The sequence below is a fragment of the Blennius ocellaris genome, assembly GCF_963422515.1.
Source record: "Blennius ocellaris genome assembly, chromosome: 1".
NCBI lineage: Eukaryota > Metazoa > Chordata > Actinopteri > Blenniiformes > Blenniidae > Blennius > Blennius ocellaris.
Window position 1 is genome coordinate 11,467,227 of NC_137650.1, and position 18,055 is coordinate 11,485,281.

An 18,055-nucleotide genomic window follows, 5' to 3' on the forward strand; every position below is an offset into this window, starting at 1 on the left:
ACCGTGCTTGTGATCAATACTGCACACATCCTCAGGTGATTGGTGCCCGAGTTCAACAGAGAGGTTTTAGTGAAATTATATGTTTCATTAAAATCATTTAGCTGTTTTCCAACTTCTCGTGATACAAACCTAAATCATTCAAACATTGTTTTTTGCTTGTGGAAACCTACCAAAGGAGCAAGTTTGATTATCTTCACATAAATCTACTACAGCACCATATGAAGGTGTTGAGAGAAAAATGGCTGCATGCCAGATGGTGTGACGCATGAAGGTGTGGGTATAGTGTATTTATGTATAACAGCTAGTATGTGAGAAACAGTGGTGTGTATAGAATGTTCACAGATTATTTATAAACGCTAAAACAGGTTGACAGTCACCAGTCAGTGGCATGTCTGAATACAAGCAAGGATAGAAATGAAAATTACAAAAAAGTAATTAAAAATTAAGAAGAATCATGTGCATTTTCATCGATGAGCATTAACATATGAAATACTGGAATAAATCATAATTCCTTTCTATCATCTGGTAGATTTATTTTTTGGTTTCCAATTTCACCTTGAGCTTTTCAAATGTTTGATTCCAACCTCATTCACACTCCCGAGACAAGTCGACATTTGAATAGATTCAGCATTGTTCATTATGTTGTTGAATGATAAAACATGCATAAAATAGTTGGTCCGGGCCTAATCCAGACAGCTGTGGAAATTAAAAGGTCACTGGACAGGTGAAACTTTTTTTTTTTTTTTCCCCCGTAGCTTACTTCCAAGTTCTTTTACTGTGATTTTGATTGACTGAATGTCGCAGAGGAACATTTGTGTCATTTTGAAATGAAAACAGATGGTCCTCCATTCTCTCCGCTGCTGCACTGTTAAACCTGAAGGACATTCGAGGGTAATAATGACTGATCTGCCAAATGCCCGGGATGCCGCTGACCTCCACTGGAAGAAGTTGTATAATAATTGAAGTTATTTAGCGGCTAAAGTGAGCGGCTTTGCAGCAATCCAGTTTTAGAATTTGACAACGATAAATCCTGATGAAATATGCGTGCTGTCCCTAATCCTCTTCAATCATAAACAGCTGTCCTGGGTTATGGATGTGACTGTTACTTAACCTGCTGAGAGAGAGAGAGAGAGAGAGAGAGAGAGAGCGAGAGAGAGAGAGAGAGAGAGAGAGAGAGAGAGAGAGAGAGAGAGCGAGAGAGCGAGAGAGCGAGAGAGAGAGAGAGAGAGAGCTTTCATCTGGATTTGGCTCAGCCTACCCCTAACCTGATCCCTGATTTCCCTCCATCTGTCAGAGTTTTTAAACTAAAGTACATTTGAAAAGCTTAATAACACCAATGATTTTTTTATTACTTTTCTGAGCCTGTCTTTGGTGTTTCACCCCTGCTGTTGCAGGCATACTTCATTGAACGTGCACATATAAGACCTTGCCATTATTAGTGTTGTTTTGTGCTACCAGTCATCTTTTGTAAGTCAGTTGCAAAAATGTATGTCTTTCTCATGCATGGAACCTGCAGGTAGACAGTTTTTCAGTTTCAACTAATTATGTTGACTTGACACAGTGTTGTTTACATGCCTGAAGGTCGAGGCTGAGATTTACCCAGAAGACCATATGGTGTGAATTTACATGCATGAAACCTACCGAACATGCACGTTGTGTTGCTGTGTTTATTCCCTGATCAAGCGGCAGCAATGGTTCATGAGGCATTCTGTATGCAATTTCTGCAATTAGACATTCAGCTCCTATAATCCTACTATTAAAACTAAAAGCTTGCTTGGAAATCATGCAATTTCCAGCCCCAAAGGACTGTAGCTCCTGCGTTTCTTCATTGTCTCCCTGTGCTGTTTTGACAGCGGTCATAAATAAAAGACACTGCATTCAGGTGCAGTGCAGTTCACCGCCCTCCTGATTTATTAACCACAGGTAGTGCTGTAGAAGATCAGCACCAGCTCAGTGAATCTGAAGCTGTTTTTACATGATGTTTGGCTTAAACAAATTCTGCGGCGATTCCTCTTCTGGGGTGACTCATTTGTCTTGTGAACACTCCTGTGCACATCCTGGTCCATCCACTGAGTGTCTCTTCTCCCCTCCACCTCAATAAAGAGTCAAATCAATATCCGTAATGATATTTACTCCCACCAGTCACTTCATTAGTTTCAGCTGTTCATCAGGTAGTTAATACAGACATCTAACTGGGAGTCAGAGATATAGTCAAGACAACCTGAAGGTAACGCTGAGCATCACAATGTGGCAGAAAAATAACTTAAGTGACTTTGATGGCATAACGTGTGTGCTCCACACACACATACACACACATCTCTAAGATTTACCGAAAAAGGACCAAAAGAAAGTGGAGAATTATAAGAGTTCGTGCCAGTTATGTGGATTCTTGTTGAGGCCAGAGGGTCAGGAGGATGGTCAGGCTGGTGCCAGTTGACAGAGAGGCAATCAATAACTTAAATAATTACTCTATAAAGCCACGGAACACACAACACAACAAACACACAACACAAAGAAAATTGAATACAAGATGCGGGCAACCACAATGGGGGCCAATATTGTCAGCTAAGAACAGAACACAGTGGCTACAGTTTACACTGACTCACCGAAATGATAAATAAAAAAAAAAGAAAAGAAAAAAAAGCACAACATTGGCAGATGTCACTGGATGAGTCTTGGTTTGCTGGTCCTACATTCAAATGTTTGGTGTAAACATCATGACGCAATCATGGATCGATCTGTACATGTATCAACAGTGCAGTCTGCTGCTGGTAATGTGACGCCATTGGAGAAATGTTCTCGGTACACTCTGTATCCCTCAGTATCAGTTAAGCGTGGCTCAAACCCGAGAGCTTAAAACTAAGTATTGTTGCTAAAAATGTCCATCCCTGTCTGAGACATGGACATCATGTTTCCTGAAAGATGATTCCTGCAGGATGTTAGATCCCGTCACAAAGCTCCCAAATCTCAAGCTCCTCAACAGAGTGATGAGTCAAATCCCAATGCAACAGAACATATTTAGCGTTTGTGTGAACAGATTCAGATATCCGTCTATGGGGGCTGGTGCATCAGGTCACCAGTCCAGCACAACACAAAGACAAACAACCACACGCACTCAATCTAGCTTTTCGACTCGTAAGCATGTTTCTGGAATGCACAAAGAGAATATGCAAATTGCACACAGAAGCTGCAGTGAGCTTGTGGAATGAACGAGGGGATAAAGTATAAGTTAAGGACTAAAGAGCAAAAAGCTGTTAATTTATGCCCTAAGAATCATAGATTCTTAGACTAATCCTAAGACTGTTTGAGTTTACAGTTGTGTAGTTTCAGGAAATCTTCTTTTTACTATCAGCAGACAGGCAATAATATGTTACATTAATGTGGTGTCAAGAACTTTTTTCAAGTGAAAACATAAAACATTTGTTTGGTTTTGAGTGCCTGTTTACGCAACAACGATGCTGCGAGCCACTGAAAATGCACGTTTTTGAAAACGGCTCCTAAGGTAGAACTTTCAGAAAATGCTCCGACTTGTCTCTGTACAACTACATTGTTTTCAGCATTTAAACCATTGCTGTGTATATATATGTAGCCATCATTTTCAAAAATGTTGCTGTGTCAAGGCGAAACATTTCTGAAAGGGAAACACAAAAAGGATGCGTTTTCACTTGAAACATTGTTGTGAAAATGGGTTCTCACTTCAAAATGGTTGTTTTATCAAACAAAGAACAAAGATCCATGCAGAGAGTAATAGTCCAACATGATCATCATAATTGCCACTTCTACATGTGACAGACTTTACCACCGCAATCCATTTTTATACAAAATGTTTTTTAGCAACACTGGAGCAAATCTCTCGTGTGTGTGGCATTTCTGAGGTGGTTCAAGTAATGAACAAAAATCCAAAACGCACATGGATGCAGCTTTCAGAATCACTACTGACAAAAGAAGACTTTTTGTGAAATGGCCGGAGAGAGTTCTCCACAACAAGTCTTGCTCTTCACCTAGTGGCGTGAACTTGGTTTGCTCATTTGACTCCTTGTTGACATGCAGCTCCCGGTGGCTTTAAGTTCCCTCTGTGCCAAATGAACACCTCAAAACAACTTGTCCTCTTCTCCTTATGAGGTTATTTATGCTCCTCTGAAGGTCTTCACTGCCTTTTATAGCCATGTTTATCTTGTTCTGCTCTCTGGAGATCAGCCTCTACTCAGTCTCCCCACTACAGCAAGCCTCTCAGAGGCATATCAACGAGATGGAAACAAGCAGAGACGACTCTACTGAAACATCCATCTCTCAGTCTGGCATCGCGACAGATGGAATGAAATTGGCACATCATACTCGTGCCACCGACATCGTACCCATGAGAATGAGAATGTAGAGACTGTCAATTATTTAAGGGTAGAAGATAAAAGCAAAGCTAAACAAAAATGTACAGCTTTGCTAAATTAGAGATGTTTAAAGTACCAATATTTACATATCCATGTTGCTATGCCGGTAGCTAGTTCCTTATTTATGTTCTATGTCTATCTGTCAATCAACAATCAGCTTAGTAATGGAAACGATGCCAGGTAAAGGCATCCCCTTGATCCCCAGATTATTCCTTCAGTCGTCCCCCTCCAACCTCTCCGTCGACCTCCAGGAGCCCCGACTCGTACTTTGAAAACCACATCTCTAGATACAATCACATGAGTCTCAAAGCTTTCTGCACACATTGAAATGCACTTCATGACTAAAACATACACAGGAAATTGGATAAACTGTGATGGTGTTTGTCAAGCTTAAAACCCATTGACCTTGGAGCTGTGCAGATATGGCCCCTGTGGATCGATTCCACCTGCCAAATCAAGATTGATTCAGAATTTCACACAAGTGGCTGGAAATAATGTTATCCATCATAAAGACTGCCAGGACCCATACAAAAGAGCTCACAGATCCACATACTGTGTGGATCTTGTGAAGCGCTGTTTCAATGAGTAACTACAGAAGATGTAGATGTGTTTCACATTATGTAAAGAGAAATTGATGAAACAATTTGAACTTATTGTTTTAAAGTGATTATATATTAATTTTAATATTTGGTTTCATGATCACTTCGTTTAATCTTGGCAACCTTTTTGTAACAATGTCTTTTTTTTTTTATTTGCAGGTCACAAAGAGTATGCTGCTGATTCACATAAACCCCACAAGCACAATCCTCTCCCTTAATGTTCTCACATTACTGAAGCGAGTAGGTTGTCAAGTTTGTGTTCTTGTGATCAATAGCACGTTATAACACCTATTACAGCCTGGAGTTTGCTGGCTGGCAGTCATTCTCCCACAATATCATCATCCCTGGATGACAGCCTCTGTAGAACTATTCAGCGCTCTTACTTTTATTTTTCTGAAGAATGATGAAATTAAGAAGAGGTGGGTATATTTGGTGCTGAGCCAATGATTCCCACCTCTTTAAAACCTCCACAGTGGTAACTTTACACCAGCTACTTCGTCTAACTTTCATCAGAAACAACAGAGACCCATGGATTATCTGCTGCATCTGCTGAACGTTGTTGAACCCGCAATCTCCCTCCCAAGCCGACATCTGGCAATATCATCAGCGGTGCATGCCCACCAATTAGTGGAAATTGCTTTGTGTGCTTATGCTATAATTATGCCTGCTAACTCAGTTCACACTAAGTCTACTGAATTAAGGTAATACGATCTCATTATGAATGTGTGCAAGCAACAAACAACGCTGCTTATATTTTGTGATTTTGAGGTTTAATGCTCAAAACAGCAAATATTTTGATATGAACAATGAGGATTTCTTCAAAGATGTAATACACTGTGAATTGACAGTTATCAAGCAGTTTAAAGTTGTATTATTTAGTGAACTTTTTCAGACCTCAATTTAACTACTTCCAAAACACATCCACAATCTATTATTGTGAAATGCGTGTGTCAAAAAGTTGTAAGTGGATGTCTTTTGGTGTAATTTTACAGTGCAGTTGTTGCCCATACAGGGCTGCAGAGGTGCAGCCACAGAACTTTTGAAGAAGAGGGGAAAAGGTTTAAGTTGTTGTGGGGCAGAATTTAAAGCCAACTCTTAAATCTATTCATATTAATGTTTTGTAGTTCAGCTCTCTTTGCAAAGATGGTGCATATGACAATGATATTAATCAAACTTAATTTGTCATTATCAACATTATCATTAGGTTGGACGTGTTTGTCTAACTGCATTATTTTTGTCAATGTCTGGTTTTTCCGCATAGTTACTGAGACAAGAGAGAGGCTTTGAATAAAACAAGATAAACGCTATTTTAATGTTATTTCAGTTTATTTACTGTGAAAAATGTACAGAAAGGACATATTGTGTGATATTTTACCACTTAACCCAGAAAACGGTTAAAGGTCAGTGCTCATCTTGACTCCATGTCACTAAAGCCTGAAAGGTGTGTGTAAATATGGACTCAGACAACAACTTTAGTACAATAGCGAAAACAGCTTGCAACCATCTGAAAAATATTGTGAGAATTAAAGGATTTCTGAACTAACGACCATCAGAGAAACTTCATTTTCAGCTGGATTATTCTAACGGTGTGTTTACAGATCTCAGTAAAGCATCTGTCAGACAGCTGCAGCTCATCCAGGGTCTTCACCAACACAAAGAGGGTGGAGCACATTACGCCTAAGCTTCACTCTCTGCACTGGATCCACTTTACTTCTCCTCTATAAATCTTTAATTGGTCTCAGACCTAAATACATCTCAGATTTTGTCGAATATGAAACCTCAAGATCCCAGAGGTCCTCAGGCTTTAAATAAGCTTTAGATTATTCTTATTTCATTACCTTTAAGTTAATAAAGCTTTTACTTTCTATTTCATTCCTATTTCATTCCTTTCTCAATCACTTCGTTTTAATCGTCTTTGTAATCTTTATCACTTAAAATTAAGATTCTAGATTCAATGTATTTATTTTATTTCCTTGTGTCTGAATAGTGCTACAGAAATACATCTGCCTTGCTTCACCCTACACTTTCTGTTGAATGTATTTTAAGTTATGTTTGTTGTATATATTCCAGTGATAGGTGGCAACTTCACATTATGACTGTCACTTTGACAGTGGGGGGTGGAGGGGTGGGGGGGTGATCACATCCCGGACAAGTGGGCAGCCCCCCATGACTCCAAGGAAGCACTATTGCATCACAGTATCTCAAACCAAAAAGGCTCAAGACCTGACTCCTGTGGGACGCTTTTTTTTCTTATCTTAAACCTTAAAAAACATTTTTTTTTTAAAATAGAATAAAAAAAATAAACAGTACTTAAAAAAACAAACAAAAAAACAAGTTTCACAACGTAAATTAGACTGGCATTAGCCATGGAGCATCACCATTAAGTGATATCATCCCTTTATTATGCAAAAAAAGGCCAATATTACATATGCTATTATCACCCTTTTCTTTTGTCAGAACAACGTTTTGGGGTTTTTTATTGTAGTGAAGTTATTACACTAATTAGCCTTCCCCTCATGTGTCTGAGGAAAGCTCTTCCTCAGACAGACTCCCTGCTGAGGGAGCCTTACCTACAATTTTCACTCTTCTGTTAACTCAGCCGTTTGTTTAGTTGCTCATAGAGTAATCCCATTTTTTTTCGTACCCCATGCTGGTTGATTTCTAGGTATTACAGTATATTGCACAACGTTCAAAACAACAGAACTCTTGTTCCCGGAACAAAGCAGATTCTCGTTCGGTGAACAGTGAAACCGTTAGCGTTGCATAAAAAGGCTTGTCAGAATAATTATTCTAAATAATTAGACTTGACCTACTATTTGCCCAGTGTTTGTTCTATGAACTCATATTGTTGCGTTTGCTTTTACTTTATCAGAATGACGGCTTGCCAAAACTCAAAATGGAGAAACAGAACTTGGCATGTATATGACCATCAGACATTCATTTACATTTTGAAAAGAGATACACTAATAGAATCTAAATTATTTTTAAGCAACAAACTCAAAGGGAAAGATGTTTTTACCTGACATGTTTTGACTGTGTCTGCAGTCTTCCCCAGAGCATCATCTGAAAAGAAACAATATCGTAAAGTTAAAAATGACAAAATGAACATAATTCAGCAGGGACGCACTAATGGCTCGCAGTCACTTGTTTAATGATTCAGCAGTGCCATATTGACGCCATAGTGAAACATTCCCACACTGGTGGAGAAATCACACATTGGATTATCTTCTGGTGTTATTTGCAGTGCTCACTGGAGGTCACGGACACGTTCAGCCTGGTTTACATTATGAAAATATGTGAACAACATTTGATAAATAACTGACGATAAATAATGAAAAGAATATGAGAAAACTCAGCACACAACCAATAACCAGCCAAATGCTTCTGGGAAACCAACTTCAGTGGTTTCTAGGTTTTATATGTTTGACGCCAAACCACCCATGAGGTTATTCTCACAACTCAAAGAAAATATGACAACAGTTACAGGGAAATTAACAAAAACCTCAGATGTTGAAGCCACTTCTTATCTTCATTGATATCAAAGTGTGTATAAATTATGATAACATGATTGACAACAAACTAACAAAATCTATTGGTCTGAGTAGATTTTGACCAACAAGTGTTATCCTAGTTTGTTTTTGTTTGTTTGTTTGATATTCCACAGGAAATGCTTGACCCTGCTTATGGAAAAGTGAGGCAGTGATACAAAAACTGCAATTTCTTAAAATTGTGAGAGGATTTGTTTTTTTATGCAAATGGCCTCATGTCACAAACATGTTTCATGTGGAATACCTGGAATATGAAGATATAGAAACTTTTAATTTGAAATACATGTATTTAGAAGAATATAAAAACCCGGGGGGCAATTTTTGACCCCACTGATGCATTTAAAGGTTAAATAAATTTATAGTCATTATAGTTGTGATAAGACATTTTTCCACTGATCACAGCTATTCACTTGAAGTAAGTCTGAGGGTTTTAGTTATACTATAACACAAGACGTCTGAATGACCAGAACATTTGTGAGCGGTCTACATTTTTTCACCCACAGTTTGTAACTCAATTGTTTTTATTTACCTCGGGGTAGAAGAGGAGTAGGAATAAATTATTCTCTTCATACTCCTCTCATCTTTAAGAGTTAGCCAGTGTTTAACGTGTTTTGCACACAGAATCTATGTGACAGTTCAACAATGTATTATTAAGTTCCTTTTACAATCATTATTTAATGTAAAAGTTTCATTTTTTTATTACTTTTTTCAGTAGTTTGCAAGCAAACTTTGAGAACATTGGTTTATATATGCTCATCATCACTTGAATGATTTTTTTTTTTACCTCCTGTGGAGATTACATTTTTCATTTCGCTATCATTTATCAATTGATTGTAGCAGATCAGCAACTAATGAAACTCTCCTGTGAGTTTATTAAACACGATTGACCTTGAAAAGTGTGTTTCTTCCATTCACCACAGTGGCGTCCATCTCCAAGTTTCTAATAGTTTGTTTCATATCTTAAGTGTGAGATCCTGGTCACGTCGCCTTTCCTGGCTTTCAGAGTGATCCCTGTGAGCTACAGTGTGTACCTTTTTACCCAGCGATGCTAAAACAAATTCCTCTGAGAACCGGAGCTACTGTGCATTGTGCACAGTAAAACTTAAGCGCACACAGTAGGATCAGTGTGCTGCCACAGCGGGGAGCTGCTCGGGGGGAAAGTGTTTAATCAGTATCCAATGTTTTAAACTGTTAGTGGGATTCTAACCTACAAGATTTTTTTTTTTTTAACCACTACTGCCAGTGCATACTAGTTTCCAACTCGCTGTTACAGTTTTGTGAAAGCCCTTCAGTCTTCAATTAGACATCTCAAGTCAAACAGTGATACGGCTCCACTCCCAGGTCTGCTCTAAACTACTGTTGTCTTCTTCCACATGTGCAAATCTATTTTGGATTAGTCTGTCCAGAAAAGATATGTTGACTGAACAACATTTTATGTTGATACAGCCTGTGGCCTTGATACAAGTTATTGATCATCCTTAGAGATTTTATTCTGTCAAAACTAAGATTTAAGTTTTCACATTTTATGATGTTTTGCTGGTATTTCACTGAAATTCTGATAAACTAAGAGGTTCTTTATCTGCTTCATCTTTGTGTTCTGACTTATTATCCTCAGTTGAAGTGAAAATACTGTCTTAAATTCTCTTACACTCCTTAACAAGTCAGTTTCTTTATACCACATAGTCACAAAGTCACTTTTCTTTTTGAGATTTCTTTCAATGACAGAGAGGCGAGACGCTGCACTTCTGTTTCCTGCGACCTGCTATTGAACATCATTATTAATTTGAATTTGATTTAGTCACAAATCAATTTTATAAGCAACATAAAAGCAAGCATTGCTGACAATTTTTTTCAACTTTAAGTAGATTTTTATGTATTTGTTTCTTCTTCAGGTCTGCCCTAATTCATTTATATTCTTCCTTGCCTTCACACCTGAGCACTCTGATACACGTGAAGCTTTACACTGCCAGCCAGCAGCTCAGAAAGAATTGTGCTTTGTACCTCGCAATTTATATTCCCAACCAGATGATGGTCATGCACCAACTAAAACTGAGAGATTGGGAGTCTGACTAAATTTGTGACTGAATAAATGAAATTTGCTCGAGGCTAGGTTACACAGTGAGGAGACTGACACTCAAACAAGGAAGCACTTAGCCTTGTTGAAATGTATCTCTACCCAGGTCTCATTAATAAGCATTACTCAGTTTGGAATTTCTCATTTCGCTTGCAAGGTGTATTGAATTATAGTCCATTGTAAATGCCACTTTATATATGTGCTATATAGTGCAAAGCCTGTTCAATGATGTTTCCATTCTCTGATTGTAACTGTTTTTATATGTCATTAAATTTGGGTGCAAGTTGTGGTGTTTTCCATCACAGTGACAATATCTCCTGTTTGAGTCAGGCTTTAGGGGCCTTTCTGTCTGGAGTTTCCATGTTCTCGTTATGTGTATGTGGGTACTCCGCCCAGATTATGAAAACATGACAGATTGTTAACTGGCCAAAAGGTCCAATTTTGTGTCGTCAGAATAGTCAACTTTATTGAACATTAGTAAATTCAAAACACATATATTCAATATAAGCAGTGTTTTAAGGAGGGTGATCTCTATTATCTGCCTGATCGCAAGAAGGAAAAACAAAGATCTCTCTCAGTTTCATACAGACCGCATTAAGCCCATAAATAAATGCCAGTCTGGCTGCAATATATAGTAAAAGCTGAGCTGGAGAGGGCACTTACCTCTCGAAGCAAGTCAAGAATCTTTTTCAGGAGAGTGGAGTCGCCCCGGTGTGAATGTAGAGGTCCAGAAACAGACTCCTAAACACCTCTTGGGAACTGCAAAAGCCAAACCATGTAAGGTAATGTTAAATTAACCCATCTTGTGGAATTCTGACATAAAACAAAGTTTAAAAAATACTTGTGACAACAAATACAGTTATAGAGTTACACAGGTACATGCTCTTGAGAAGGAGCTCTTCTTTTGGGTTGGAGGTGTGGGTGCAGGGAATGAATACAGCCATGGCCTGTGTTTCAGTGTGAATAAACTATCAAGTCTTCTCAGTGGACAAACAACAACTAAAAGGGAATTTAAAACCACCTTTGACCTGACAATCCTCCTGCCTATGGGGTTTGTAGTCCGTTACTGATTCCTAATAAGGATGGTACTTCTCTCTCCACTGTGAAGGGATGTACCTCCTCTCTATGACATGTCGGACAATGTGCTGGACACAAACCTGTTTATGAGGTTTATATTAGATCTGCAAGCCAAATGAAAAACAACCAAGAGATCCCCCAAGATTAATTTCCACATAAAGTGAGAATAACACTACTGCATAAAAAAAGGATCATTTCCAGGTTGTTTTTTTTGGTTTGTTTTTTATTTGTTTTAAATGAAGGGCAGGGCCTAATTTGAGAATATCACAAATAAAACAAAACAAAACAAAATCCTCAAAAGACAACAAATGAATCAGTAATATTACTATAATCATTTCTGAAAACTTGACATTTCAGTTTTTAAAGTGTTTGGATGGAGCCAAGAAGAAACCTAATGAGCGAAGGAGGGAGGACAAATATGATGGCACTGATGAAAGAAAGCTCAATAAATTGTCAAAAATGCACCATAATCTTTCTGACATAATTTCTCAAGGAATATGTCACCAAAGTAGAGGATGCAGCATGTCAACGTCTTTAAAAGCCAGCACATAAATCTCAGAAAGAAATGTCCAAGCAAGCTATTTTGAAATATGTTTGAGGCACCATCATGCACTAGAGTTGCCTTGCATGTTGAAATTTCAGTGAAAATGACCTAAAGTTGTGTGTCTATAAATTAAAACTAATACTTTCAATAATGCATATCAGAATTAGTGGTGATTCAGATCAAAATGGGTTTTTTTTCCCTCTGATTGAAATGGTATGCGTGTTAAGACGTGCCGAGTTAGCAGAATTGTGCCGCATCAACCACGATACTATAAGCGATGAAGAAAAAAGCGGCTCCACAATGACTCTCTGTACCTGTTCAGAAGTAGCGTTACTACGAGCATAATAACTGCAATGTCAGAACCAAGAAAACAAGCTGCTCTTCAGAATACATTTGAATAAATAAGGCGCTTTGCTGCCTCGTGGCAAAAGTTCATACTTTCATACCAGTTCATACCAGACACGTGTGAGAGACCTGCTCGCCAGCAGCAACCCACTCAGCAGTATCCATCTGCCTCCAGGTACCTTTTTTTTCTTTTTGTATTTTAATTAAATCCTCTTCTGGTCATCTGAAGAAAGTAAATAATCTGAGTCAATAGTGCTTGTCGCCACACTTCACTATCTGCCTAATTGACTGAGGCATTTCTATAGGAGAGGGATTTGGCTGTTTCTGTGGGAAACTAGTTGGTGCTGTGGTCCTTCTTTGGCATGTGAAACTCTCACACACCATTACCTTGAAAAGCGGCTGTAAAAGGTTTGCAGTTGGGTCACTTTGGATTAATTGCGTTTATAATTGATTCAGGCACCGACAAGGTATCAAAATTAATCAGGAGTATCAGAGTGTCCACAGAAAAATATGTTTGTGGTAACAATTTGCCAAAGTGCAGCGAAATATGCTGAGAAGAGAAAACTGCTGCGCCGACCTCCTCCTGTGCCCAACCTTTCTGTCGACACACGAGGAGTCATTATCAATATTTTACCTTTGCATTCATTTGAATAAACAGCAATTTGGCCCATTATACCATGGATGTAATGTTTAATGCAAAGAAAACTTTTGAGGCTTTATATAATGGAGCAAGAAGAGGTTATTTGCAGAAACACTTAAGGGAGAGTACAGCTGTGAGTTGACCTCATCAATCGCAGTCTTGCTTGTGAAGGTTTGTGTGTGTGTGTGTGTGTGTGTATATATATATATATATATATATATATATCCCCCCCTCACGGGAAGCAACCACTGGGGCCTGAGGTGTGGTGGAGGGGCCCCTCGTGCTTCCTGAAATATCTCTAGTGTTAAAACTATTCAGTTCCAGGTCCATATTCTGTACCACTTCATCAAAACAGGGGTCAGGGGATGAGTGAGGGATGATGAATCCAGCTCTACTGACTCTGAGTGAAAGCAGGGTTCATCCTACAAAAGTCATCATGGGGTAGAAATAAAGAAAACTTTTTGTTTTCCATATTAGTTTCATGTTCAGACGCTGACCTTTAGAAAATGAGCGCTGTACATGCCAGAAATTATGAAAATACTGTAGTTCACATATCTGGCCACTATTTGGTGGTGTATAAAACCATGCACACTTGGACACAAAGAACAGTAAACTTGCAAGTGCCTTCAAAGTGTCTGCCTTCATTGTTAAAGCCCACACAGTATTTGGTGTATGTAAGACACGTGTCTCCTCTGATGGTGTAGTCATTGTACATTATGCCGTGAGAGCGCAGTTAAATTCAAAAGACTGAACAGCACAAGCAGTGTTCTGGGATCTGTCATTGTTCCTGTTGTCAATCTCTCCATGCACTTATAAAAATAACTATTTATTGTGTGCATGCGGCCTCCATTGCATTTAGAAAAGGTTTCCCTGGTTACACGCAAACAGATAAAAATCTAAAAAGTTGCACAGTGCCATCTGCTTTGCCAGACTTCCAATGCCGTGGCCGTGCTAATAACCACCCAAGACGCAATCAAATGTATCATCTTCACTTGAAAATGTTCTTAGAGATGCTAATTCATCGAACAACCGTGGATTAACAGTGGTTAATATTTTTACACCATCTATCCCTGGTTAAAAACCAGAAGTGTTTTTTCATCTGTCAAATCACTGCTTTACCATATTTCAACAGAAATGTTCATAATTCGTGGACAGCTATGGCTCAGTTGGTACAGTGGGTCATCTCTTGGAAAGTTGCGGGTTCAATCCCGCATCTCCTTGTCTGCATGTGTCGAACAGTTCTTGAACAAGACCCAACCCCAAATTTCAACCCAGGCACGCCAACAAGCAAACTCCCCGCAGAAAGGCCCCGGCCGGTATTTGAACCATTGACCTTCTCTCTGTGAGGCGAGAGCGCTAAACACTGCGTGCACCGTGCAGTCAACATTTATCTTCGCACTGAATGTGCCAGTGTCTTTGAAGATGGCCAGCCTTCCACTGCAACTGTCCAAAACCCTCGAGGAGCAGCCTGAAGTTTCAAGTTCAAAGCTGAGCGGCTCAACTGTATCAGCACAATGTACATCTGGCTCTGGAGATAAAAATTAGGATGCAGGGGATTTGGCACCAAGTGGTGGTTCGAGGCCTGGTGTCCAAGAGTCTTCCTTTGTACTATAGTAGAAACACTTAAGGGGATAAAATAAAATAAAAAACATGAGCATGAAATATGAGGGTATAATCATCCAGTGATGTAGAAAAGAAGGTAAAGAAACCATTGGTTGATATATTCGTTGACTATAATGGGATCCCACTCTAGCCTTTCCAGCCTGCCAAATGTATGCACACGAATATCAGTGCAGGGTGAAACGGCCTCTTGTTCAAATTATTGCATACTTACTGAGAGCTATGGCCTCATTTCGTTCAGAGACCACACAAGCAGAAAAAAAAAGTGATAGAAAGGTTATAAGCTTTATTTATAATATCTGGAATTCTCCGTGAGTACTCTTTGCTCATTTCTCAAGTCTGAATAATCAGAGAACTCCTTTGGAGGAATTCAGATATGAATAAATAACGTTTTCAAGTAGTTACTCTGATTAACTGCTTAATACTCATCTGGTCCACAAAACTCCAACCGACACTACAGAGAGATGTCTTCCGTCTGCCAGGTTTGTAAGTGTTTATCAAGCCAATAAAAACTTTCTTCAAGAAGAAAAATAACTTTCTTGCTGCTCTATACCCCGTCAGCAGACATTTTCATTTTAACACTGTGAACGCTGCTCATGCTTTATGGTTGGTGTGCCAACCTGGATGACAGTCTGTCATCCAGGTCTGGATGCTGTCTTTCATGACACATTGTTTAGAGACACCTGCATCATCCGCAGTCACCAGTAATAATTAATTATTTCACAAGCTTCCTCACCGTGGTGGCAAAAGAGAGTTCCATCTCCCCCTGCTGTTGTTACTGTAAATACACCATCAAACAATTCCAAAGATTTCTTTTTTTAAATTTTCTCTGAAGGACTCAATAAACACTTTGTTTTTTGTATTACTAACCTTTTAGTATTTTCATGAATGAATTGGATTTTTTTTCACTCTGTCTCTGGACTTAAATAAATCATTTAAGTGTAAAGTATATTTTACAGATGCAAATTACTCATAACACTAGTTCATGCTATTAAATAAAGAAAAAGTCTTCCTCATTTAGTACAGGAGTATCAAACTCATTGTAGTTCAGTGAAACAGCCCGAGTTGATCTCAATTGAGCCTTTTAGCATTGTTAAATCGCTACTATTCCAAAACATTCCTTCTGTCTTAGTGTAAAGAATTATGACCACATTTTGGAAAAGGTCTACATTTAACTAAAAATGTTTGTACAAAACCTAAAACAGTTAACATTTTAAAGGGAAATAAATGTAACTTCAGCATCCTACCATGACTACAATACATATATCATACTGTAGAATACATTGTTATGTTCCAGAACCACATACTAACCAAATTGCGACTGAGCTTATTTCAGATTTACGAATATGATGAACGATCTGAAATCCAATTTTGAAATCCAATTTTGTGGCAATGTTTCTTTCAGGCCAATATTGGAAAAAAGCCTGTGGCCTCTCAGATTTCTTCAGACTTGTGCATGTTTTCACAAAATCACCGTCACATTGATGCTGTATAATTGATCCTTCAGTATATGTGTTGTGTTGTCCCTGCCATCCAACTTCTCTAACTTCGGTTTGTGGGGCTCTGGAGCTGATGAAATGGCTCTGGAGCTGATCCAGGTAAAGTGAGGGTACACTCTGGACAGCAGCGCAAAGAAATACAGAGCCACACACACAATCACACCGGGAGGCATTTTTTTTTAAGTCACCAATTAGCCTCAAATCCATGTTTATGGACTGTGTGAGAGGCATTGCACACAGCCCGACCTGGACTAAAACCAGGTGCAATGAGGAGAAAATCACTGCATCACTGGGTGACCCCAGTCTGATCCCTTTTGAATAAATTAGTATCTGCAGCTCCTTGACAAATAAAGGTAAGATTTTGTTTTTGTCATCTTCATGCTGTGAGCTTTTTCTGTGGCCTGAAATTGAGCTTGTAGAAAGTTGCTTTTGGTCGAGGGTCATATTTTTGACACCCTCGATTTAAAGAATAGATGTTTTTTTTTTTTTTTTTTTAAGGAACCAGCTCTAACAATGCACTGCTCTTATAACAACCTTCTTTTTTTTTTGGCCAAACACCAGTTAAACCTTTTGGAATAACAAATGAAGTTATATTGTTCTGCTTGATATGCATGAGAAAATATAAACACATTTTTGCCCCCAATAGATTACAGATTATGGTGAGATTCTATCAATTTCCTCAGTGTGGGCTCATTCATATTCATGGAAGAGGATCATTTTACTTTGTCAGCACATGATGCAAAGAAACTAAGAAGAAAGAAAAGAAAGCAGAATATCAAAGTAACCCTACAAGGTCAGAAGTCTTAATTACCCTATCGCTCTTTTTAAATTGAACTTCTTTAATGTTTAACAGAAAATGTCGCCCCAACCAAAGGAAAGAGGAGTTGCGTGATGTCCACATTTATTGTGCATTGTATAGTCTAATTCCTATGCAATTTTATTTTTAATCAAATATTTACCTCTTGACATTACTGACTAACAGCCCTCAGCATGCCAGGATGGGCATCTCCACATCCTCCACCATCATCCGCAACTCTGATGTTCCTCAATGCTGCATTCTGAGTCCACTCTTGTCCCGACTGTCCTCTCAATACTGCATCACCACCCTCAGTTCCAACATCTTCATTAAAATTGTTGATGACACAACCACTGTGAGGCTAATAAACAACACTGACGAGGCACCATACAGGAAAGAGGTCCAATCGGGCCATAACCTTCAAATTCCTCAGGGTCTCTATCTCAGAGGACCTTGGCTGGTTTGTGAACTTCACCCACATAATTCAAAAAGGCCGAGCAGCATCTCTTTTTCCTGAGGACGTGGAGGAGGCACAAACTCCCTCCACCACTGCTGAAAAACTTGTTTCAATGTTGTTGTTTTTTAATCCATTCTCTAATCCAGTAGAGAATGTCCTGACCTATGGATGTACAGTGTGGTATACGAGCTGCAGTTCAAGCGAGGAAAGAAACAACTGCAACGGGTTATCAGGACGGCTCAGTGGATCATCAGCCCCCTACTCCCACACAGAGAGGAAATCTTCTCCAGCCATCTTTTCCAATGGGCCACATATCCATGATGACCACGCCCACCCAGCCCACCTATTCTCCAGCCTCCTGTCTGGCATATCCCTTATGAATGCCTGCACTAACAGACTGAAAAAGATTCTTTCCCATGGCTGTGAAGAGACTGATACAGGAAACATGATTCCCTGTGACCGCACTTTATT